Source organism: Ovis canadensis, chromosome 22 (assembly GCF_042477335.2).
Source record: "Ovis canadensis isolate MfBH-ARS-UI-01 breed Bighorn chromosome 22, ARS-UI_OviCan_v2, whole genome shotgun sequence".
Classification (NCBI taxonomy): domain Eukaryota; kingdom Metazoa; phylum Chordata; class Mammalia; order Artiodactyla; family Bovidae; genus Ovis; species Ovis canadensis.
Genome location: NC_091266.1, coordinates 41,819,609 through 41,847,299, shown reverse-complemented (window position 1 = coordinate 41,847,299; position 27,691 = coordinate 41,819,609).

The following is a 27,691-nucleotide window of genomic DNA, read 5'->3' as shown; positions in this document are numbered from 1 at the left end:
TATGTGAAGAACTAGTATCCAGTGAAAGGAAAATGCTCGTCTAGGCCTACACACCACTCATGAGGTTTATTGTGCCAAAGTCTGTATTCTAATGCCGATCAATGTCAGCTCCTTTAGCAACAGTGGTTGTGGCATAGACTTGGATTACTGTGGTATTGAATGGTTTGCCTTGGAAATGAACAGATCTTTCTATCGTTTTTGAGATTAAACTCAAGTACAGCATTTTGTACTCTTTTGTTGACTATGAGGGTTACTAGATTTCTTCTAATGGATCCTTGCCAGAGTAGTAGATATAATGATAATCTGAATCAAATTCCCCCATTACGGAACAAGCTGGAACCCGAAGCTGGGTGTACAAGCTGGAATCAAGATTGACAGAGAAAATATCAATAATCTCTGATATGCAGATGATACCACCCTTATGGCAGAAAGCAAAGAAGAACTAAAGAGACTCTTGAGGAAAGTGAAAGAGAAGAGTGAGAAAGTTGGCTTAAAACTCAACATTCAGAAAACTAAGATCATGTCATCTGGTCCCATCACTTCATGGCAAATAGATGGAGAAACAATGGAAACAGTGAGAGACTTTATTTTCTTGGGTTCCAAAATCACTGCAGATGGTGACTGCAGCCATGAAATTAAAAGACACTTGCTCCTTGGAAGAAAAATTATGACCTAGAGAGCATATTAAAATGCAGAGACATTACTTGGCCAAAAAAGGTCCATCTAGTCAAAGCTATGGGTTTTCCAGTAATCAGGTATGGATGTGAGAATTGGGCTACAAAGTAAGCTGAGCACCGAAGCACTGATGCTTTTGAACTATCGTGTTGGAGGAGACTCCTGAGGGTCCCTTGGACTGGAAGGAGATCCAACCAGTCCATCCTAAAGGAAATCAGTCCTAAACATTCTTTGGAAGCACTGATGCTGAAGCTGAAACTCCAATACTCTGGCCACCTAATGCGAAGAACTGACTGATTTGAAGAGCCCCTGATGTTGGGAAAGATTGAAGGCAGGAGGAGAAGGGGATGACAGAGGATGAGATGTTTGGATGGCATCACTGACTCAACGGACATGAGTCTGAGGAAACCCCAGGAGGTAGTGATAGACAGGGAAGCCTGGCATGCCATAGTCCATGGAATCACAATGATTAGGACATGACTGAGTAACTGAACTGAACTGACTGATTCTGGCATATTTTAGTTCACTGATGTTCACTCTTGCCATCTTCTGCTTGACTGCTTCCAGTTTACCTTGATTCATGGACCTAATATTCCAGGTTCCTATGCAATATTGTTACTTTCACCATCAGACACATCCACACCTGGGTGGTCTTTACACTTTGGCTCAGCCTCTTCATTCCTTCTGGAGGTATTTCTCCACTTTTCTCCAGGAGCATATTGGGCACCTACTGAACTGGGGAGTTCATCTTTTAGTGTCATATCTCTTTGTTTTTTCATACTGTTCTTGGGGTTCTCAAGGCAAGAATGCTGAAGTGGCTTGCCATTCCCTTCTCCAGTTGATCACATTTTGTCAGAACTCTCCACCATGACCCATCTGTCTCTGGTGGGCCTACAAGTTATGTCTTGGCCATGATCCATGTGAATAGTTTGGTTAGTTTTCTGTGATTGTGGTTTTCATTCTGTCTTCCCTCTAATAGGTTAGGATAAGAGGCTTGTGAAAGTATCCTAATGGGAGGTAAACTGGGTCTCTGTTCATTTCCAAGCCAAACCATACAACATCACAGTAAACACAGTTTATGCCCCAACCACTAATGCTGAAGAAGCTGAAGTTGAATAGTTCTATGAAGATCTAGAAGACCTTCTAGAACTAACACCAAAAAGTTGTCCTTTTCATCATAGGGGACAGGAATGCAAAAGTGGGAAGTTAAGAGATACCTGGAGAAACAGGCAAATTTGGCCTTGGAGTACAACATGAAGCAAGGCAAAGGCTGAAAGAGTTTTACTGCAAGAACACACTGGTCATAGCAAACACCCTCTTCCAACAACATAAGAGATGACTCTACATATGGACATCACCACATGATTAATACTGAAATCAGACTGATTCTATTATTTGCAGCTGAAGATGGAGAAGCAAAAAGAACACCAGGAGCTGACTGTGGCTCAGATCATAAACTCATTGCAAAACTCAGACTTAAAGAAAGTAGGAGAAACCACTAGGGCATTCAGGTAAGACCTAAATCAAATTCCTTACTACTATACAGTAGAAGTGACAAACAGATTCAAGGGATTAGATCTGATTGACAGAGTCCCTGAAGAACTATGGACAGAAGTTTGTGACATTGCGCAGGAGACAGTGATCAAAACTATCCCTAAGAAAAAGAAATGCAAGATCAGAAACTATAAAACTCCTAGAGGAGAACATAGGCAAAACACTCTCAGACATAAATCACAGCAGGATCCTCTATGATCCACCTCCCAGAATTCTGGAAATAAAAGCAAAAATAAACAAATGGGATCTAATTAAAATTAAAAGCTTCTGCACAACAGTGGAAACTATAAGCAAGGTGAAAAGACAGCCTTCTGAATGGGAGGAAATAATAGCAAATGAAGCAACTGACAAACAACTAATCTCAAAAATATACAAGCAACTTATGCAGCTCAACTCCAGAAAAATAAACGACCCAATCAAAAAATGGGCCAAAGAACTAAATAGACATTTCTCCAAAGAAGACATACGGATGGCTAACAAACACATGAAAAGATGCTCAACATCACTCATTATTAGAGAAATGCAAATCAAAACCACAATGAGGTACCACTTCACACCAGTCAGAATGGCTGCAATCCAAAAATCTACAAGCAATAAATGCTGGAGAGGGTGTGGAGAAAAGGGAACCCTCCTACACTGTTGGTGGGAATGCAAACTAGTACAGCCACTATGGAGAACAGTGGAGATTCCTTAAAAAATTGCAAATAGAACTCCCTTATGACCCAGCAATCCCACTGCTGGGCATACACACCAAGGAAACCAGAATTGAAAGAGACACATGTACCCCAATGTTCATCGCAGCACTGTTTATAATAGCCAGGACATGGAAACAACCTAGCTGTCCATCAGCAGATGAATGGATAAGAAAGCTGTGGTACATATACACAATGGAGTATTACTCAGCTGTTAAAAAGAATTCATTTGAATCAGTTCTGATGAGATGGATGAAACTGGAGCCGATTATACAGAGTGAAGTAAGCCAGAAAGAAAAACACCAATACAGTATACTAACACATATATATGGAATTTAGGAAGATGGCAATGACGACCCTGTATGCAAGACAGGGAAAGAGACACAGATGTGTATAACGGACTTTTGGACTCAGAGGGAGAGGGAGAGGGTGGGATGATTTGGGAGAATGGTATTCTAACATGTATACTATCATCTGAATTGAATCGCCAGTCTATGTCTGACACAGGATGCAGCATGCTTGGGGCTGGTGCATGGGGATGACCCAGAAAGATGTTATGGGGAGGGAGGGGGGAGGGGGGATCATGTTTGGGAATGCATGTAAGAATTAAAGATTTTAAAATTTAAAAAATAAAAAACTAAAAAAAATAAAATAAAAAAAAAAAACAAAGGAAAATATAAGCAAGGTGAAAAGACAGCCTTCGGAATGGGAGAAAATAATAGCAAATGAAGCAACTGACAAACAACTCATCTCAAAAATATACAAGCAACTTATGCAGCTCAATTCCAGAAAAATAAACGACCCAATCAAAAAATGGGCCAAAGAACTAAATAGACATTTCTCCAAAGAAGACATACGAATGGCTAACAAACACATGAAAAGATGCTCAACATCACTCATTATTAGAGAAATGCAAATCAAAACCACAATGAGGTACCACTTCACACCAGTCAGAATGGCTGCGATCCAAAAATCTGCAAGCAATAAATGCTGGAGAGGGTGTGGAGAAAAGGGAACCCTCCTACACTGTTGGTGGGAATGCAAACTAGTACAGCCACTATGGAGAATAGTGTGGAGATTCCTTAAAAAATTGCAAGTAGAACTCCCTTATGACCCAGCAATCCCACTGCTGGGCATACACACCGAGGAAACCAGAATTGAAAGAGACACATGTACCCCAATGTTCATCGCAGCACTGTTTATAATAGCCAGGACATGGAAACAACCTAGCTGTCCATCAGCAGATGAATGGATAAGAAAGCTGTGGTACATATACACAATGGAGTATTACTCAGCCGTGAAAAATAATTCATTTGAATCAGTTCTGATGAGATGGATGAAACTGGAGCCGATTATACAGAGTGAACTAAGCCAGAAAGAAAAACACCAATACAGTATACTAACACGTATATATGGAATTTAGGAAGATGGCAATGACGACCCTGTATGCAAGACAGGAAAAAAGACACAGATGTGTATAACGGACTTTTGGATTCAGAGGGAGAGGGAGAGGGTGGGATGATTTGGGAGAATGGCATTCTAATATGTATACTATAATGTAAGAATTGAATCACCAGTCTATGTCTTACGCAGGATACAGCATGCTTGGGGCTGGTGCATGGGGATGACCCAGAGAGATGTTATGGGGAGGGAGGTGGGAGGGGGGTTCATGTTTGGGAACGCATGTAAGAATTAAAGATTTTAAAATTAAAAAAATAAAAAAATAAAAAAAAATAAAAATAAAAATAAAAAATGTGGAAAAAAAAGTCAATATAATACTACTTTGGCTCAAAGGTGTTTGGGGCTTTAAATAAAATATGTTAATACCTGAAAAAAAAAATAAAGTATATGCCATGCTTAAAAAAAAAAAAAGAAAAAGAAATGCAAAAAGGTAAAATCATTGTCTGAGGAGGCCTTACAAATAGCTGAGAAAAGAAGAGAAGTGAAAGACAAAGGAGAAAAAAAAAAGATATACCCATATAAATGCTGAATTCCAAAGAAGAGAAAGGAGAGATAAGAAAGACTTCCTAGCTGATCAATGAAAGAAATAGAGGAAAACAACAGAATGGGCAACATTAGAGATCTCTTCAAGAAAATCAGAGATACCAAGGGAACATTTCATAAGATGATGGGCACAATAAAGGACAGAAATGGTATGGACCTAATAGAAGCAGAAGATATTAAGAAGAGGTGGCAAGAATACACAGTAGAGCTATATAAAAAGGATCTTAATGACCCAGATAACCATGGTGGTGTGGTCATTCACCCTAAGATAGACATCTTGGAATGAGAAGTTCAGTGCACCTTAGGAAGCATCACTATGAACAAAGCTAGTGGAAGTGATGGAATTCCAGTTGAGCTATTTCAAATCCTAAAAGATGATGCTGTGAAAGTGGTGCCCTTATGCCAGCAAGTTGGAAAACTCAGCAGTGGCCACAGGTGTGGAAAAGGTCAGTTTTCATTCCAGGCCCAAAGAAAGGCAATGCCAGAGAATGTTCAAAGTGCCACACAATTTCACTCATCTCACACACTAGCAAAGTAATGGTCAAAACTCTCCAAGCCAGGCTTCAAAAGTACATGAACTGAGAACTTCCAGATGTTCAGCTGGATTTAGAAAAAGCAAGGAACCAGAAATCAAATTGCCAACATCCATTCAATCATAGAAAAAGCAAGAGAATTCCAAAGAAACATTACTTCTGCGTCATTGATTATGCTAAAGTCTTTTACTACATGGATCAAAACAAACTGTGGGAAATGCTTAAAGAAATGGGAATACCAGTCAACCTTACCTGCCTCCTGAGAAATCTGTATGCAGGTCAAGAAGCAACAGTTAGAACTGAACATGGAACAATGGACTGGTTCCATATTGGGAAAGGAGTACATCAAGACTGTATATTGTCACCTTTCTTATTTAACTTATATGTAGAGTACATCACGTAAAATGCCAGGCGGGATGAAGCACCAGCCAGAAATAAGACTGCCAGGAGAAATATCAATAACCTCAGATATGCAGATGACACCACCCTTATGGTAGAAAGTGAAGAGGAACTAAAGAGTCTTTTGATGTAGGGGAAAGAAGAGAGTGAAAAAGTTTACTTAAAATTCAGGATTTCAAAAATGAAGATCCTGGTATCTGGTTCCATTACCCCATGGCAGATAGATGGGAAACAGTGGAAACACTAACAATTTTTTTCCCCTTGGGCTCCAAAACTGCTAAGATGGTGACTGCAGCCATGACATTAAAAGATGGTTATTCCTTGGAAGAAAAAATATGAACAAACTAGACATCATATTAAAAAGCAGAGACATTACTTTACCACCAAAGTCCATATAGTCAAAGCTATGATATTTCCAGTAGTCATGTATGGATGTGAGAATTGGACCATAAAGAAAGCTGAGTGCCAAAGAATTAATGCTTTTGAACTGTGGTGTTGGAGAAGACTTTTGAGAGTCCCTTGGACTGCAAGGATATCCAACCAGTCAATCCTAAAGGAAATCAATCCTGGATATTCACTGAAGAACTGAGGCTGAAGCTGAAAATTCAATAACTTGGCCACCTGATGTGATCACTGACTTTTTAGAAAAGACTCTGATGCTGGGAAAGATTGAAGGTATAAGAAGTGGACGATAAAGAATGCGATGTTGGATGCCATCAATGACTCAATGGGCATGAGTTTGAGCAAGCTCTGGAAGACAGAGAAAGACAGAGAAGCCTGGTGTGCTGCATTCCATGGGATCACAAAGAGTTGGACACGACTGAATGACTGAACAACATCAACAACTGTATTCTAATCTCTAAGAATATTTGCATGTTAGTATCATGGCCTCAGATTTGGGTCCTACCCCAGAACAACTGAGTCAAAAAATCTTAAGGATTAGGTCCAAAGCCTTAGGATTGCTTTTAAAACTCCTTGGGAAATATTTTTTATCCTTTGTTCTAAGAGGATTGCCTAAAACTTATGTGTACACAGAAGAGAAAAATGCTGAAGTTTTGGGGAATCAGGAAATTAGATTCTCAACTGGATTATTCTGCCCATGTTCATCCTGGAGTGACTTAGTGAAAACATTAGAGTTAGCTTCAGTTTCTGTAGAGCCGTCATGTGGAAAAGGATATTTTAATGATTCCAGAAGGTATAATAAAGATCAATAAAGAGAAATTGGAGAGGTCAGTTTCAATTCAATATATAACAGGTATAATATTTTTCAAGATATATATTCAGATGTGCAAAATAAAAAAAAGCAGCTATCATATTTTTATTATTTTTCTGAAACTCCACATCTCTATTGCACCCTTATTTTAGTTGATGTCATAACCTATAATCCTCGCCATTTCTGGGTAAACCCTGGTGCTTCAGTATCTTCTGTTTTCAGGTTTAAACTTCAGTGAAGTCAGAATTGTTTCTATCTCCCTTCTCTACCTTAGGTTAAGAGGTAGACTTTGCATGCTTTATGTAAAAAAAATCCTTGCTTCAGGAAATACATCTTTTCCATGACCTTTCCATTGTTTGAAGTGTGTATCTACTGAGACTTAACTTGTCTTCACCAGGCCCTGGTCAATGCATGAGTGTGTCTGACAAAATGTCTGTATCTTTATCTCTTTATCTGGTCCTCAGTTTATGACCCAGACAGCCTTTCAGCTATGCTACAGCCATTTTGGAGATGTCAGCTCTCTCTCAGTTAACGTTTGAACCCTTCTTAGAGGCCACAGGAAAAGCTGACTCTCTCTGAAACAATTACACTGACATGGAGTTTCAGGGTTGCCTTTTTCTGCTTCTCGCATCACATTCAACTAACTCCACTGATTTCTTCCAAAGTTTGAGATAGAGAGAAATTCATAGAAACTTTATTTCTCAAAGGGCTTCCCTTATAGTTCAGCTGGTAAAGAATCTGCCTACAATGCGGGAGACCTGGATTTGATCCCTGGGTTGGGAAGATCCCCTGGAGAAGGGACAGGCTACCCACTCCAGTGTTCTGGCTTGGAGAATTCCATGGACTGTATACTCCATGGAGTCACAAAGAGTCGGACATGACTGAGTGAATTTCACTTATATTTCTCAAATGCATTTGAAAATTCATCTTCCCTAAAACACATTCAAGTGTAAAAATCATTCAGTTCAATTCAGTCACTCTGTCGTGTCCAACTCTTTGCAACCCCATGGACTGCAGCACACCAGGCTTTCCTGTCCATCACCAACTTCTGGAGTTTGCTCAAACTCATGTCCATCGAGTTGGTGATGCCATCCAAACATCTCATCCTCTGTCGTCCCCTTTTCCTGCTGCTTTCAATCTTTCCCAGCATCAGGGGCTTTTCAAATAAGTCAGTTCTTCACATCAGGTGGCCAAATTATTGGAGCTTCGGCTTCAGCATCAGTCCTTCCAGTGTATATTCAGGACTGATTTCCTTTAGAATTGACTGGGTGGATCGCCTTGCAGTCCAAGGTACTCTCAAGAGTCTTCACCACCACCACAGTTCAAAAGCATCACTCCTTCCATGCTCAGCTTTCTTTATTTTCCAATTCTCACATCCATACATGACTACTGGAAAAATCATAGCTTTGACTAGTCAGACCTTTGTTGGCAAAGTAATATCTCTGCTTTTTAATATGCTGTCTAGGTTGGTCATAGCTTTTTTTCCAAGGAGCAAGCTTCTTTCAATTTCATTAGGTAATAACTTCAAGAGTATTTATCATTCCATCATGTAAAGGAAGACTTTTTGTCAAGTGTATCTTCCAAAAATAAAATGTACCAGATTGACCACTTTCAATGAAATGATCAAGGAAATCCAAGCTTATGGTATAAGTTTGGATTGCGTCACTGGTTACTAAATGGAATCATGTAGCAGGCTCCCCTAAAGAGTTTTTAAAGCTCAAATGGCAAGAACTGCTTCATTTTTTCTTACTGTCAAATTCGAGGGAGGAAAGATTTTTATCTTTCTGTGTAGTCTCACTCACTAAAATGACTGTAATAACATTGTGCACACAGCCTTCAGCCAGAGAATATTCTCTCCCTGGTGAATATTCTGTGGCAGATTCTGTTCTAAGGGAAAAACAAAGAGGACAAAGTGATCATTACAAAGTCTTCATGACCAGCTTCTGGGGTTACCCTTCAGTTTCCATGGTATACACTGCTCTCATTAGACACGTAGAAGGAGGTTCAGGAGCAAGATCGAGGTCACAGCCTATAAACAAGGAGCAATTGTACCATCAGTGGGTCCTCTTGCTGAGCTCTGCATCTAGAGAATAACCATCCAGAAAACACTCCCCTTTCCTTTAGTTGGAAGGCAACTCTCCTCAAGGGAAAAAAGGAAAACGATGTGCCGATATCAAAGTCACTTCACTTCTCTCAGGGAGATTGGATTTCATAAAAGGTTGTGTGTATATACATATTTCCTACCTCCCTCAAATCACAAAAAAAAACATTTTTCATTCCATTTTGTTATAGTTGCTCAGGTTATTTTATAAAGATTAAAATAGCTGTATTTTTATATCTTAAGCAGAGAAGTAAGCTAGACCACTCATACATATTCAGGTTTCTTTTTTTCTTTTAAACAATAGATGTTATTAAATACTTCACTCAAGCCAGGCTTGGTACACTGTCCTATGTGTCTTACTCAGGCCCACTTTCCACCTTTGGACTTTCTTTTGCCACCAATTTAACATGTCATACTATTTTAGGGTACAAAAGTCAAGTCTGTTTAAGCTTGGGGAAGGGAATGTGTTGCAGGAGAAATATTAAAGATGTGAAATGCGTAGATGATGATGTCGATGAGGATGGCTAAAGATAGGTTCTAGGGTATCTTAGATAACAAATGGTTTTAATTTCTGAATTACAGAAACCTGGAATTCTCCATGATAATTCCACTTCCTTGTAACCATTCCCTCCAATGGGGATACTGGTATAAGTACCCTTTGAGCTGCACTGAGCCCCTCTCAGACCAGACTGATAGAAGAGCATTCACACTTACAGGAATGTGCATCTTTGTAACCAGGAAGTTGGGGATAGTACAGAGTCTCTCGAAAATAGAAACTACTCTTCTTTAACTTCTGACATCCCTGTGGAGGTAAGTTAAGACAGAGAAAAGTTTTCCCATTATTTCTCCTAAATTGTTACCTTTCAGGTAAAAATGATCTGAAACAAAAGAAGAAGCATGTATAGGAAGAGGCAGATAATAGAAAAATCAATATGAATCATCTTCCACTTAGAAGCACCTACCTTCAGTTTAGCCATTCCAGGCCCAGAGCAAGAATTAACTTGCTGTTCCTGACAAACAAGGAACTCTTAAACATAAATAACAGAAAATGGAAAAGGAAATAAAAGCAGATGAATCTTCAAACTTTATGAAAAATAAAGAAACTAAACATAAGTTTCTAAATAGTTTTATATTTCCTTACTTTCTTTGACCTTCTCATGTCCAACCCATGCAACACTGCTGTTTTGTGGAAACCATTCTTTTTATTCTCAGAGAATGACATAATTTGCAATGGGACAAAAATTTTTGGTAATTTAGACCAGTTCACACAAGTAAGGGATTAGGTGGGTGTGTCAAGATTCAAACTCAAATCTCAGCTCTAGACCCTCATGTGTGAAATAATATAGTGGTACTCCCTTCACAGGATCATTGTAAAAACTCAATCTTACTATACGAGGAAAATGCATACAATAAAACTTACTGCATAATAGTCTTCAAAAGCTAATACCATTCTCATTGTTACTAACTGGCAGTTCAAAAGACATTTTTACCTCACCAAACAGGTATCGACTCTCTTTTTAACAAGAACTCCGAAATGAAGGTGAGGTGTCCATCAGTAGCAAAGACAATAACAACAATAACAACAACAACAACATCAGACAATGTACACTAGTTTAGGCTAGTAACAAAGCTCAAATCTCTTTGGGTTAAAATGACAAAAGTCTATGTCTTGAGAGTCAGCTAGAAGCTTTGTTCCACTATCCTTCTCCTGCCTGATTCTAACCCAATGGAAAGTGTCCATCTTTCAATGATGTGCTGGTCGGTGTATCAGAGGAAAGAGGAGACCAAAATTCAGTGCTCCCTGACCCTTAAAGCTCCTACATAGAAATGAAAGGACATTTCTGCTTACATTTCACTTACCAAAACAAGTCATCTGGGTATGACACTGTAATACTATGTGTGCCCAGACTGAGAGAGAACCAGATTATTTGTGCCAGCCCTAAAGCAAGTCGTGGTATCAACCATATGGCAAGGCCATCAGAAAGTCCCACAGGAAATGTGACATGGGATTTTATGACTTACATTATCATCATGACAATTCTGAATGAGGCCTATTTCCACCCTCAATCTAGAGATGAAGACACTGTGAGGCTCAGGGCTAGTAGAAGACTAACCCAAGGATACAGAGCTAGTAGGTGACAGAGACAAGATCAGAATTCAGGTCTCACACTACATAGATTTCTTCATCTACTCCTGGACCTGGAGACATCTGATCCTGATGCCTTCCTTCTTTGGGTGGTAACAGGGAGCAAAGATATTTTGAACACAGTGCCACAGCCTTTGAACCAAAACATAAGCAAAAATGTTCTGCAGTAACAGAGAATTGTCCCGAATTATGACTTTACATCACCCTCATCAACATCATAACCATCATGCTTATATTAAGAAGAATGTTAGGTTCTTTACAAGACAGAATGCCCTATACGAAAATAATAGGCATTTGACTAATGGGAGGAGCTACCAGGGAAGCTTCTCAGTCTTCCCCAGCAACTCAGTGAGAAGGTATTATTATCTCCACTTTAAGATAAGGAAACTAAGGTTAGGAGAGATGATGTGCTTTTCCCAGGTACCATAGCAAGAACACAGAGGCTTTGCCTCCTCTTGATCCTACAGCCTGTGCCTTTTACCCACACAAGTCACTGCTTTGTTGGAAACTGAATACTCTGAAACTGTGGTTTGGAGCCTTTACCTTCGATACTCAACCTTAGTTTCTCTGTGTACATTTCTTGTCTCCAATGCATTCTATTCTATACCCCTGCTTCTTTGGGCTGTCAAAGTAGGTCTTCTGAAAGTTCTCTGGTTTTAGACACTCATCAATCACTGAGCATTTAAGTCATGCCATCACCTTTCATGAGTACAGAGAGAACTTCAACAACACACACATCTAAAGTCCAGTACCTGGTATACAATAAGAGTTCAATGTGTCTTTAACAAACGACATTGCAGGAAGCATGCATGAACACTAAGCATGGTATCACACCATATATTTTATCTCCGGAAATGACTAGAACCATAATGTACACAAGAAAAGGGTATCTGGCTTGACTGTGTTTTGACATATGTGAAGTTGTTACCCTCATAGCAGCTTTGATGGAAATGCAAGGAAAATTATTTTCCATCTATGCCTCTGATCAGGCTTGAGGGGTTTATCTTTACCTACATGTTTTATAGAAGTAAAACTCGATACAACTGGGAATTGTACCTACATGGGCCAACTTTCAGTATTAAAGGATGCTTTTCATTTGATAATTGCTTCCAATAAAACAGAAACTGAAGTATTCTCCTATTGCATTTTAGAATGGCGATTTTGTTCTAGTGCTTTTATTGATTTGACTGTGTCTTTTTAAGAATGCTATTGCCTTTAAATGCTTTAACTAAGTAAAATAAGTTAAAACAACCATGGCAATTAGCTGTTTGATGGGATTGGGAAAACAAGTGCAGGCAGATCAGGGCATTGATAATGAATGGGCATTCTGAGAGTGTTCAGAGAGCACGGATGTTCTACAGAGTAACATCAAGATTTCTCTATCATCAATCAGGGATTCATACATGAAGTTGATAGAGACTGATTACATATCCCTAATGCCCTTACCTATATAAATTTGCTTCACTTTAGAGTAGCCTGAAAACCCCTAATACTGAGCACTTGGTAGAAAAAGCCCTATTAGAAAGAGCTCAATGTGTTTAAACATCTGATGTTAGCTGTATGCTAACATGAGTTGAAACATAACCTAAAGTTAGGGGTGGATGAGAATTAGAGAGGAGTGGTTAGGACAACTTGTACTAGCAACACAATTCCTGTTTTTAAGTATGGCTGCTGTTTACTAATTTTCACATAAATATTGCTCAAGTCCACTTAGACATGGATCTTTTTCAATAAAAAATTATACCTACAGTAAATATATTTTTTCTTCCTTATGATTTTTCTCTAACTTACTTGCAAGAATACAGTAGATGCCTATAACATACAAAACTACATGTTAGTTGACTATTTACATTATTGTTAAGGATTCTGGTCAATAGAAAGCTATTGACCAGCTTTGGGGGAGTCAAAAGCTCTATGTGGATTTTCAGCTGTACAAAGTGTCAGCCCCCTTAACCTGTTAACACATTGTTCAAGAATCAATTGTAATTTTAACCTTATGGGGTTGTAATGAGACTTAAATAAAACAGTACAACCAAAATGCTTATAAGAAACAGCACCTGTAAAAGAGAAAGCACCCGATCGATGTCATTTATTACTATAGTTCAGAGAACTCACAGATATTTTTCTCGGTGTCTAAGAGACACTCTGTCTTTTCTATCTTTCCTGATGTTTTTAACAGGTTGTCATGAGAAGACAGATTCTTTCTATATAGGATATCACAAGAATCACTAACAAGTGGTGGTACTAGGGCTCAGTAGAACACAAGATCAAATTAGTGCTCAACTCCCTCTTTCGTTGTTTGTGTTTAATAACAGAATAAAGGCCTCTCTGTTTCTCCTGTGAACAGGAGAATAGGTTTAGCTAAGAAAGATCTAAAGCTTTGGGGAAGAAGGGCTGGAGCAGGTGGTCCTTGTGTTATTTTCTTCAGTAATACCAGGACGCTTAGGCAAGTATAGACTGCTGAGGCCTCAAAGCCACATGTAGAGTCATGATCTAGGCTTTCATAAAAGGTCCTTGTGGAACAGAGCCCTTGATACAGTCACTGTCAGCCTTACTCCCTTGACATTGAAACTGCATCATGTTAGGGCAACTGCAGGCCCTTTACTTTCCTGGAGGAAGCTTCTCACACACATCCAGACCATCATCTTCCTTCCTTTGCCGGAAGTCTGAAGCATGTGATGACTTTCATCACATCCACATGGCAAGAACAGGTATTTCAAGGAGAGAGAACTAAATATTTGAAAATATCAAACTGTGAGAAGTGCATTGATTGTATGCTTGTGGATGGTATTATCTATCAAGTGAACTGCAAGGAGATGAAAGATAAAAACAAAAGAATCTTACTTGCATTGTTTCGCTTATCATACCATTGGTCTCAAAGTGTGCCATGAAGAACACATTAGGTGTATGTATCTCCAGCTGAAGTATGTGGGATATGTAACTGGTGTAATGGCCACAGCTTGGGTTTGTAATAGATTCTAGGAACTTGAGTATTGACTTCACCACTTGTTAATTGTGTCATCTTGGACAATTTGTTGCTCTTTGTAAGCATCAGTGGTAGAATCTGCTGGTCTGACACAGGGACATTGATTACACCAGTTTATTGGGTTGTTGTAAGGATTAAATGTGGTGATGCATACAGAGTGCTCAGCATTTAATGAAGTTACACATAAATTCTCAATAAACTTTGGCTATTCATTTTCAGGCTGTAAATAGCAAGTTAAATAGCATTTGCAAAGTTACATTGATAATTAAAAGTAAAACACACAGATAGAAATGCCTGTAAGATGCTTTACTGGTAATTAAGAGTAGAAAATAGAACTATAGAAAATAATTGAAATATCTACTAATTTCTCTCAAAATTAAATTCTTAAAATAGTTTTTTAAGTGGGAATTTAATTTTCTTCCACTAAACTCTTTCCTAATAAATACATTTTAGTGACTATAAAGCTATGGCAAATTCTTTAGTCATAGTTAAGGTGAGCAGTGCTCCTCAAATTTGGATTATCATTCAAATTATTCAGGAGCTTTTATATGTGGATTTATGTAATCTATTTTAAAAATTTATAAAATCTGAGTCAGCAAGTTCCAGAAACCTGTCCTGAAAAAAATTTCAGAATTGATTCCAGTTATTTATCAGATTTTGAACCTCAAATTAGATCATATATTTCAGGCGTGAAGTCTATATATTTTCTTTCTTTTACACTCAGTTCAGTTCAGTTCTGTCACTTAGTTGTGTCTGAATCTTTGCGACCCCATGAACTGCAGCATGTCAGGCTTCCCTGTCCATCACCAGCTCCCAGAGCTCACTCAAACTCATGTCCATTGAGTCAGTGATGCCATCCAACCATCTCATCCTCTGCCGTCCCCTTCTCCTCCTGCCTTCAATATTTTCCAGCATCAGGGTCTTTTCAAATGAGTCAGTTCTTCACAAGAAGTGGCCAAAATATTGGAGCTTCAACATCAGTCCTTCCAATGAATATTCAGACTGAGTTCCTTTAGGATGGACTGGTTGGATCTTCTTGCAGTCCAAGGGACTCTCAAGAGTCTTCTCCAACACCACATTTCAAAAGCACCCATTCTTCAGCACTCAGTTTTCTTTATGGTTCAGCTCTCACATCCATATATGACTACTGCAAAAACCATAGCTCTGACTAGTTGGAACTTTGTTGGCAAAGTACCATCTCTTCTTTTTAATATGTTCTCTAGGTTGGTCATAACTTTTCTTGCAAGGAGCAAGTGTCTTTTAATTTCAGGGCTGCAGTCTCAATCTGCAGTGATTTTGGAGCCCCTCAAAATAAAGTCTGTCACTGTTTCCATTGTTTCCCCATCTATTTGCCATGAAGGGATGGGACTGGATGTCATGATCTCAGTTTTCTGAATGCTGAGTTTTAAGCCAATTTTTCACTCTCCTCATTTAATCAAATATAATTATTTGTATAAGATATCTGTTACCTGTAAAATTTTCTTGCATCCTAGTCTAAATCACAATTCACAGCACCTAAGCTGTCATTGCCTGAACCTCATAGCTGTCACTCTACCTCTAACGTCTCTGTAGCCAAAGGCATTGTTCCTTTAGAGCTCAGTAACCCCATCACCATTTCCTCTATAATTAGTTAAAATGTGCCATGCAGCCAAGATGATTAGGCAAGAAGAGAACACGGGCTAACTATTAGAAAGATGACAGTGAAATGATTATTATATATAGTAAATGCTCTAAAACAAATGAGCCAGTATGAAAGCCAGATACAGAAAAATATCAGTGTTTCTCCTATAAACCATAAATACTCTCATAAAATATATATTAGAACAATGCATTATGCATTGAAACTAGTAATCCTCAGTTTCAGAGCAGAGCTGTCTTCTAAATGCAACTTGGAAGAAGGGCATCAACCAGCTCTACCCTCCACAGGTAGATCAGTGATACCTGGATCTAACAAGGCCTCTCTTGAAAGCTCCAAGGACCTCTTTATCCTTCACTTATAAACTCAGTCTAAGAGACCATGTACCAAAGAGGATGCATGTTTTTTCACCCTCCTTAATTTCTCAGTTAGTGAAGACATACTTTGGTAACTAACAGCATGTGGGTTTCCCAGGTGGTGCAGATGTAAAGAATATGCCTGCCAATGCAGGAGATACAACAGACATGGGTTCAACCCCTGGGTCAGGGAGATCCCCTGGCATAGGAAATGGCAACTCACTCCAGTATTTTTGTCTGGAATACAGAGGAGCCTGGGGGCTACTCTAGTCCATGGAGTTGCAAAAAGTCAGACTGAGCACATAGGCAACCTAGCATGTAGATGTCATGCGGCTTCTATTTGCACAATAAATTACCTTTTTGATATGAAGATGTGCATCCAAGGAGATAAAAAGAACTTTTAGCTTGAAATCTAGCATTTTATTTGTTAGAATAAAAATATTCATTGACATATTTTTGTTTTCTTTACACTGTTTTCAAGTACAAAGATACAATCTTTCTTAAAGGACCAATGATATTCCTATTTCCTGAGAGCTAGAAACATGTTAATTGGAAAGTTTATATGTACATATTTTTTAATCACTGAGGCTTCAAAAGTCCAAAGATGAGTTGTTCAGCTTAGGCATCTAAATAGAATACATCCACAGGGGCCTATTTGCAGTTGTTAAATTTGGTGTGATATCCAATGTGCCTTTCCTTTAGTTCACTACTGAATAAGGGAAGGAATTATTGATCCTCTGACACACTGGATGATATAGAGATTCATTTTAGGGGTTGTTTTGTTACTGCTTTACAACTTGTAAAATAGTATGTATCAATAGTAAAATTAGGGGGGATGAATGTCACTGTTAAAGAAATTTAAGGTGAAGGATGGGAATACAATAGTCTGAGGATTCAAGGAAGATTATATGGAGAAAGGGAGTATAAACTGGACCTTGCTAGTTGGAGATCCTTTTGAATTGCAAGGATTTTCATTCAGGAAGATCAGTGCTGCATGGCATTGGATATGAACTCTTGAATGCGGTTCAAGCTAAATGGTTCATGTATTTTTTAAAAATGGTTTGTCTTTTTTTTATTGTTGTTGCCTATTTTTCCTGTTTACATTTTCATCAAGGTATATGATAATATGCACAAATTTTGAATGTAGAGCATGGATTGTTGTTTAGTTGTGTCCAACTCTTTTGCAACCCCATGGATTATAGCCTGCCAGGCTCCTCTGTGTATGGGATTTCCCAGGCTGGAATTACTGGAGTGGGTTGCCACTTCCTTCTCCACTGTTTCGTCCTGACCCAGGGATCGAACTTGCATCTCCTGCATTGGCACACAGAATATTTATCACTGAGCCACCAGAAAAGCCCACAGAGCTTGGAAACGTGTGGCACATACACACACATATACACGTATACATACATACACACATACACATACTCTTATGTAATTGTCAAATAGATGGAGGATATAGAAATCTCCAGCATTCCATTTTGTTCCCTTGTACCTCTTCCCAAGAAATATCCAGCCACCAACCAAATACTATGAATCCTGTTATACAGAATAATTTTCCCTATTCTTCATCCTTGTACACAAGAGATCACATAATGTGTATACTTTTATATGTAATTTCCTTCATCCATACAATGCCTATGAGATACATCCTTGTCATTGAACAGCTCTAGATTGAACATAGATTGTTGAATCTAGTTACTGTATAGTATTTCATATTTATTCATTTTCTAGATGATAGACATTTAGAACTATCTTAAAATGTCTGTAGACATTTTTTTAGTTTGGGTTATTGTAGAAATTGTTGTAATTATCCTTCAGTGAACTTGTGCTTTTAATCATTGGGGGAATTTACTTATTGGTGGATTTTCTGGGTCATAAGGTAAGCATATGTTTCACTTTAATTGAAATTTCCAATTGTTTTCCAAAAGTGCTATAAAAATTTTCCCAGCAGCAATGAATGTGGTGAGATTTCCAGTACCCCACATCTTCATCAGGAGATGGCAATGGCACCCCACTCCAGTACTCTTGCCTGGGAAATTCCATGGGTAGAGGAGCCTGGTTGGCTGCAGTCCATGGGATCACGAAGAGTTGGACACATCTAAGCGACTTTACTTTCACTTTTCACTTTCATGCACTGGAGAAGGAAATGGCAACCCCCTCAAGCATTCTTGCCTGGAGAATCCCAGGGACGGGGCTGCCGTCTCTGGGGTTGCACAGAGTCGGACACGACTGAAGCGACTTAGCAGCAGCAGCACATCTTCATCAACAGTACTGTCAGTCTTTCAAAATTCAATGAATTTAGAACTATCATATCACCTTGGTGGACTGACTTTTCTGTCATTATCAAATACCCATCCATAATTCTAGTAGTAATTAGTATGTTAATACTTATATATTAACATACAGAATAAATTAATGTCTCTTATCAGTATAACTGCCCAAGTTTTCTTTTGTTAGTATTTGCATAGCTATGTTTTTCAGTCCTCTGTTCTGAGTCTTATTTAAAATCTTTCTCTTTCTCCTCAATATGTGGTGCTGGGAAAATTGGACAGCTATAAGTAAAAGAAATAAATTAGAACCTAAAACCACACACACAAATATAGTCAAATAGATAAAAGCCCTAAATGTAAGGCTGGATACTAGATAACTCTTAGAGCAAAACACAGGCAGAACACTCTATGTCATAAATTGCAGCAGTATCTTTTTGGTCCACCTCCTAGAGTAATGAGAATAAAAACAAAGATTTTTAAATGGGACCTAATTAAACTTGAAAGCTTCTGCATAGCAAAGTATAAATAAAATAAAAAGACAATCCACAGAATGGGAGAAAATATTTGCAAATGAGGCTACTGATAAGAGATTAATCTCCAAAGTATACTAACAGCTCATGTAGCTCAATGTAAAGCAAACAATCAGATCAAAAATGGATGGAAGTTCTAAATAGACCTGTCTTCCCTGGTGGCTCAGATGATAAAAGCCTACAAAGCAGGAGACCCGGGTTCCATCCCTGGGTTGGGAAGATCCTGGAGAAGGAAATGGCAACCTACTCTAGTATTCTGGCTTGGAGAATCCCATGGACGGAGGAGCATGGTAGGCTACAGTCCATGGGGTCACAAAGAGTCAGACATGACTGAATGACTTCAATTTCTTTCTCTTTCTTTCCAAAGAAGACATACCAATGGGTAAAAAAACACATGAAAAGATGCTCAACATCACTATTAAATAAATGCAAACCCAAACTACAATGCAGTATCACCACATACCGTCATCACTTTTTTAACTTATTTGTATCATGTGCATTTATGCATATTTTTTCAGCACTCTGCTTGGGCCCATAATCTATCATCAATTGTGAAAATTTCTAGGCTACCATGTCTTCAAGTATTACTTCTACCCCATTCGTTCTCTTCTCTCCATCAAGACTCCAAAAGTGCATGTGTTCAATCCTTCCACTGCAGTACATTGGTCCTTACCCTCTTTTCTCTATTTTCCATCTATGTTGTACCACTGGATATTTTGTTCTGGCTTCTTTTCCAATTCATTAATCTTCTCTTTTGCTGTATCTATGATGCTATTAAACTAATTTTTATTTAACTTATGGTATTTTTGTAGTTCAAGATTTTCATTTGTTTTCAGAGATCCTAGTTCTTCAGTGAAATTCTTTATCTTACTATCTCTTCTTAAAATTTTAATTCTCATGTATGCATCATTTATATCTGAAATCTCAAGATCTGGGTATGTTTCTATCATGAAGATGGTTTTATTTTTTGCTTCTTTTGCTTTATTTTCCTTTTCTTTATTGTTTCTTGGTCCTGTCTCCAGGTATATCTGATATTCTAGTTTTAACTTGAATTCTGTCCATATGGATAAGAATTTTCAAAGGCTCTGGAGTATCCAGAGATGATCACTTATTGCCGTTAGAGACTTAGTGTCAGAGAATATTGCTTTAATCCAGTTAGCTTTTCCAATTATTCAGTCTTGGGTCTCATTCTTGGTGAAGGCTGGTCTTATTGGCATTCTATATTGTTTGAAGTTAGGACTTGCACTTTCTCAGCTGAACCCTTAGGTCCAACTCCTGGTTGTTCTCTGCCCCAATTTTTGTCCTCCCAGCCCTATGAGACTGTAAAAACACAGCTTAATTTTTTAGTTTCTCAGCTTCCACATTCTGCTGACTTCTACCCCCTTTTGTCTCATAAAGATTAGGAATCAGAAAAAGCCCTGAGAAGAAAAGTGGTGCCAAATATTAAGCATCCTTCTCCAGGTTTCCCCCTTCTCCAACATTTTGGCCGAGGTAATACCAATTTCTAACTTTTATGTCCCCACGACATGGGACTACTGAAAGCTCAGATCATCCAATTTTGATTATCCTCTCAGCCCAGTGATGCTTAAGAATGGTAAATGCCTTAAGAGGAAAAGTGATGGAGCATGTCTGGCTTACCTCATCGTGCTGCCAATCTGTTGGGGGTTCGTGACCCGTCAAATCCTGACCCTCTCAGCTGCGCTCTGATGCCTTCAAAGAGTCACATTTTATTTCATTCAGCTTTAATAGTTGTTCACTGTAGAAAAATGTGATAAAAGTACTCTGCGTTGGCTGAAAGTGAAAGTCACTTGTAAGCTTTTTAATTTTGTCAAGCAATCAGGTGTCAGGGTGTTCAACTAGGACAATGGGCCAAAGTGAATGTAACAATTAAACTTTTATTCACTTATCATAACAGTACAAGCAAGAGGCAAAGTGAAGCTCTGGCTCCCCAGTGTTGCATTTATCCTCACAGAACAGTACCAGGAAGGGGTCAGGTGGATGAAGCACAGACAGGGGGAATTGTCTACAGAAGAGCCTGGAACAATGGATCTTTAATGGACTCATAGCCAGAAAGGGGGGGGGGGGGTGCGGCTAGCAATGGAACATTCTGAGTCCAAGTGGAGAAAAATGTCTCAGCTGAGGCTCCTAATAAAGTGATCTTGGCAGAGGTGCCTGGGAAGTACCTCCTCTGAGGCCCTCAGTAAGAGGCCTCTGAAGGGAAGGCTGAGTTTTTAAAAGGAACTCCCTCCAGGAAACTTGGATGCACTGGCTATTCAGGCTTGAGGTGGCGGAGGCAACCACTCCCACGAGTCTTGCCAGGCAAATCCTTGTAATTGCCTATGATCCAAGTCTGAAAGATCACACAGAGGCCTATCTGAATTCCCATAAGGATAGCGTGCAGTCTGTACAGAGTCCCCAGTTCCCTCTATTCTTACTTTCCATTATTTTCGTGCTACTGTTGTTATCTAATTCCGTATAGCCTACTCAACTAAATACACATCATTTCCTTCTGATTCTTTAGTCCTGTCTCCCTATGCAGAAAATTCCACACATTGGTAACACAGAATCTGTTCACTTCATCCAAAATCGATTTTTAATGGACATTAAATTTCAAATTTCTTATATGTGTTTTATACTTTTTATATACACACATTTGTATATATAACATGTTTATATATTAGCAAGTTTGATAGATTATTCTCTCAGAGAAATTCTACAGCTAGACAAGTTTAGTCAATCTGTCTAGTGGAATGTTAGAGAAATAAAGTTTATAAACTTCTAAGTCTATAAGACTTTATTATTATTTTGAGTTTTCTGTTTTCTTTATTGCTTCCTCTTAGAGGACAAAGTCCCAGAATCGGTTGATCCTGAATGACACTGTTGGAGGTTTTTCAGTTCAAAAGTATGAGTATTTCCTCTTAATTTCTGTTCACCCCTTTGGGGATTTAGTCAGCCCAGGAATCGGAGTTAGTGTATGTCTTTTACAGTTTAATGCAGCCTCCATTGGTGGTGTGGGATAGCTCATTTTCCAGTCATTACATAAGAAAAAATACCATTTAAATATTGTAGAATAAATACTACATAGCAGAAATATAGTATATCATTTTATGCAATGAAAACAATCACATCTGCTATTCTGTACAAGAGGAGGACCCCCTCCCCCATCGGCTTTCATTTCCGTTAGCGCATCATCATTGCTTCTGTATCAGATTTCTCATATGTACACAATTGGAGGAAATTATGAGATTTGGAGCTTTTATTGATCATGTAACCTTCAGCTAAACCTCCATGACCTAGCAACTCTCAATTTCTTCCTGTATTTTAACATGTTGATAAAATAAAAATGGCACTCACTTGACCCCCAGCTTCCACTGTGAGCCCACTGTCCAGTTTAATTGTCAGCTGGGATTGTTCTACAGCATTAATCAAAAAGGAGCAGGAAGGGTACAGTCAGCTATGGTGAGGTCTTCAGACTGCAGGTCCGTGCTGGCTGCTGTCACTACAGCCTTGGTGGGAGCTACAAACATAGGTACAAAAACATCATGCATGTGGAAGACAAGGGTAAATGTACTGGATCCATAACTTTATCTTAGCCCAACCCTTCCCCAGTATTTGATCACTGCTTCTGAGAATGAGTGTTCAATGTTCTGAGACCCTCCACAAACTAAGGAAGAGCGCAGAGTAGATATACTAAGATAAACAATGTAAAATTCAAGGTGTGTATGAATATAGTGTCAGGAAAATGCCGGCAAAAGTTTCTTAAAACTCATCCTGGAAGCCTAAAATGAGGATGACTTCTGTGTGGCTTATTTCTTATCATGCTTCAAACTGAATTCAACTTAGTAGAAAGAAAGAGGCCTGGTCTTTCAAGGCTAGTAGGATTATCTTGGTGAGCCTCCTGAGGTCAGAGGGTATTTCTACCACATCAGTCTTTGCTCTTATATTCCACAGTAGCTTTCCAGGAATGATCACATAAAAGGAATTTAATACTTCTCTTTAAGGGAAGGATTTGGAAATATGCCTCAATCTTTAAGTCCTACTTATAGGAGTACAAATGCATGGAAGAGAACATTCTGAGACCATCTTTCCTGCGGGTCCAATGCCAAGGACTCTCACATTATTCTTTTGTTTTTCTTGAACACTGAATGGCTTCAGGATGTCTTGTCACTTCATCACCATGCAATAGTTGGTTATCCCATATTTACCAGCTTTCTGTGAATGTGTACAGCTCAGCTGTAAATCTCAGTCTATTCTGTATGCAGCTTGTTGAACAGGCTCATTAATTGCAGCACAAGAGGGTAAGCATTTGCAAATAAAGCGTCTGTCCTCTCAAAATCAATTCATGTGCCCAGAGCTTACAAATCTTAGAGTATGTAAACATAAGCAGTGCTATGTAAAGCAGACAGGGGCTCCAACCACAGAAGAGTTATTTTTGTGGAACTCTTTTTAACAAGAAATTTTGGGGGGAGGTTTTATTTGGCTAAGTATGCACTCCTTTCAAATAAAATCTATATTTCTACAAAATAGATATACAAGTTTACAGCCAGATATATTTTCAAAAAAGGAAACACACTCTTCCATGATATACACAGATCATGAAACAAAAATTATTAGCCCTCCAGAAGCTCCCCCCTCATTTCTCCTTCAAGTTACTGTTACTCCTCCCCCTGGATAATCAGAATCCTGACCTTCTAACACCATAGATTAACTTTCCCCGTTTTTGAAATTATATATAAATAGAATCATGTAGCATGTCCTGCTTTACATTTGACTTATTTTCTTCAACACAGTGAGATTCATGTATATTGTTGCTTTAATAATAGCTTATTTATTTTCAATTCAATCCATTTTTTATTATATGAACATATCACAATTTATCCATTCTTTTTTTTTACATTAGAGTTGTCTTCAGATTGAGGGTTATAAGGTCAATTACTATTTGACAAAGGGGACAAGAATATACAATGGGAAAAAGGCAGTCCCTTCAGCAAATGGTGTTGGGAAAGTTGGACTTCCACATGTAAATCAACAAAGTTAGAACATATCCTCACACCATACACAACAACAAAGTAAAAATGGCTTAAAGACTTAAACACAAGACATGACACTGTAAAACTCCTAGAAGAGATCAAAGATTTATATCAGAGAATGTTTTCTTTGGTCAATCTACAAAGGCAATAGAAATAAAACAACAATAAACACACAGGATATAATCAAAGTTACAAGATTTGCATAGCAAACACACACACACACACACACACACACACACACGCAAACAAAATGAAAAGACAACCTAAAGAATTGGAGAAAATACTTGCAAACAGTGCAACCAATAGGGACTTAATTTCCAAAGCATACAAACATCTCATTCATCTCACAACCACCAACCAAAAACAACCCAACTGGGATGACCCAGAGGAATGGGATGGAGAGGGAGGTGGGAGGGGGTCTCAGGATGGGGAACACATGGGCACCCATGGTGGATTCATGTCAATGTGTGGCAAAACCAATATAATATTGTAAAGTAAAAAAACTGAAAAAAAAAAAATAAAGGAGTAGAAGACCTAAATAGATGTATCACAAAAGAAGAAAAAAGATGGCCAATATGAACATGAAAAGATGGTCAAAGTTGCTAATTATTAAAGAAATGTGAATCAAAACTACAATGAGGTACCACCTCACACTGGTCAGAATGGCCATCCTTAAAATGTCTACGACTAGCACATGCTGAAGAGGATGTGGAGAAAAGGGAGCCCTCCTACACTGTTGGTGGGGATGTAAATTGGCATAGCCAGTATGGGAAACAGTATGGAAGTTCCTTAGAACACTAAAAATAGAATCACCATATAATCCAACAATCCCACTCCTGTGCATATATCCAGACAAAACTCAAATCCAAAAAGATACATGCACTCATACGTTCACAGCAGCACTATTCACAATAGCCAAGACATGGCAACAACCTAAAGTCCACCAAAAGATGAATGGATAAAGATGATATGGTACATATATACATTTTTATTTTGGGTAAACATGCTTATTCTTTTTATATTTATATATATATATATATATATATATATATATTATTCTTATTTTTAATCTAAAGTCCACCAAAAGATGAATGGATAAAAAAGAGGTGGTATATATATATATAAACATTTTTTTTGGTAAACATGCATATTCTAATTTTGGGGGTGTAAACTCCTTCAAAGGAATATGACACTCCCAGTTGCCTTGTGTCTTCATTAATGCTTAGTATTATCTGCTTACATGTTACTGATTCAGGTAGGCAATGCAGTTCTAATGCATTGTGGTGCTAATATGCACTTACCTGATGACTAGTAAATCTGAGAACATTTTCAACATATTTTGGTCATTTGGATATCTTTATTTGTGAAGTGTCTCTTTGAGATGGTTGTTCATTTTTATTGGTCTCTTTTCCTGTGTCTTATTGATTTGTGTAGTTCTTTTGATGTTTTGGCAAATCTTTTCCTGCATCAATGCCATTCTATGACTTACTGTGGTATATTTTTGATTAACGAAACTTGTTATTTAAACTAATGCTCCATCCCCATGCACTCTGTCTGGTAAAGAACTACATGTCAATCACAAGCCCTCAGTTTAGTCATTCAGTCATGTCTGACTCTTTGCAACCTCATGGACTGCAGCATGTCAGGCCTCTCTGTCCATCACCAATTCCTGGAGTTTGCTCAGACTCATGTCCATTGAGTCAATTATGCCATCCAACCATCTCATCTCCTGTCATCCCCTTCTCTTCCTGCCTTCAATCTTTCCCAGAATCAGGCTCTTTTTCAATGAGTCAGTTCTTCACATCAGGTGGCCAGTGTATTGGAGTTTCAGCTTCAGTATCAGTCCTTCCAATGAATATTCAGGACTGACTTCCTTTATGATTGACTTGTTTGATCTCCTTGAAGTACAAGGGGCTCTCAAGAGTCTTCACCAGCACCACAGTTCAAAAGCATCAATTCAAAATCACAAGCCCTACCTCATCTTTAAAATGCTTCCTGAATAAATGTGTTTTTCCCCCCTCTCCCAAAAGTTTTTGCTGTATGATTATGCTTATATAAGCTTTTGCTATATTGTTAAATAATAATAATAATAACAACAGCAATACTATTAAGTAACAAAAATGTTGATTCTTTCCCACATGACAGGGACTATCTTAAGTACTTTACAGGTAATAGCGCACTCAATCCTTTCCAAAGGATCACAGGAGAGACACCTCATCCTCCTGTTACTCATGATTAAACAGAGGCACAAAAAGCATGGGCAGTGTTTAGAGGACACAAGTATCATTTTCAGGACGTAGCCTAAAGAAAGTATGTTGCACTCAAACTCTTTTTTTCCTACATCTTCATTGATGTGTTAAGAGGAGTAGGCAGAAACTAGATGCAAAGTCCTTTCAAAAATAAAACTGTTCTTGAAGATTGGTGAGTGTGTATCTCTGACAGCATGTCTGCCTAACATGCACAGGTTCACCCTAAACGTCTTTATTGTATTTGTTCCTTTACCTTTCATGTCTCTTAAGTCTCTTCGGTTTCCATTCCCACACGCTCTAAATGCACAAAAATCAGTCTGTGTATCTTTTCATTGACTGTACTCTTCACAAAGTGTGGTGCCTGTCTTTTGGGATTTCTGTCTGGCACAAGCTCCCTAATTTGAGAAGTTCCTTTCCAAATAAGGGACCCTCTTCACCATGTTTGCATTTTCTGAATGGCCTGTGTCCTAGCCATGGACAAATGAAGAATAGGCACTCACCCAATACAGGCAATGTGATTAATCCAAAGCATTTAGAAGCAGGATTCAGAAGCTCTGGACTGTGGGCAGGTTCTACAATTGGAAGCATTATGAAATCAGAATGAGAGTGACCATATTTGGAGTATTCATGCCAAGCAAAGACAGACTAGAGAAAACCAAAATGACGCACTCACACTGAAATCAGAGATGAGAGGCTATACAGCTTTAAAAGAAAGAGAAAAGGTAACACTTGCCCCTAACATTTAATTTGTTGATTCAATTTCTCATGTCTTGATGTTTACTAACTTACCTCTGGATTATTTGACCTACTCCCCAGATTCTTTCAATATATTATCTCTCCACTTTTTTGGTATTGTCAATCTGATGCATTTCTATTCAGTTCAGCTCAGTTGAGACGCTCAGTTGTGTCTGAATTGTTGAGACCCCATGAATCGCAGCACGCCAGGACTCACTGTACATCACAGACTCCCGGAGTTCATTCAAATTCATGTCCTTTGAGTCAGTGATGCCATCCAGCCATCCATCCTCTATCATCCGCTTCTCCTCCTGCCCCCAATGCCTCCCAGCATCAGGGTCTTTTCCAATGAGTCAACAATTCACATGAGGTGGCCAAAGATTTGGAGTTTCAGCTTTAGCATCAGTCCTTCAAATGAACACCCAGGACTAATCTCCTTTTGAATGGACTGGTTGGATCTCCTTGCAGTCTAAGGGGCTCTCAAGAGTCTTCTCCAACACCACAGTTCAAATAATCAATTCTTCAGCACTCAGCTTTCTTCAAAGTCCAACTCTCACGTCCATACATGACCACAGGAAA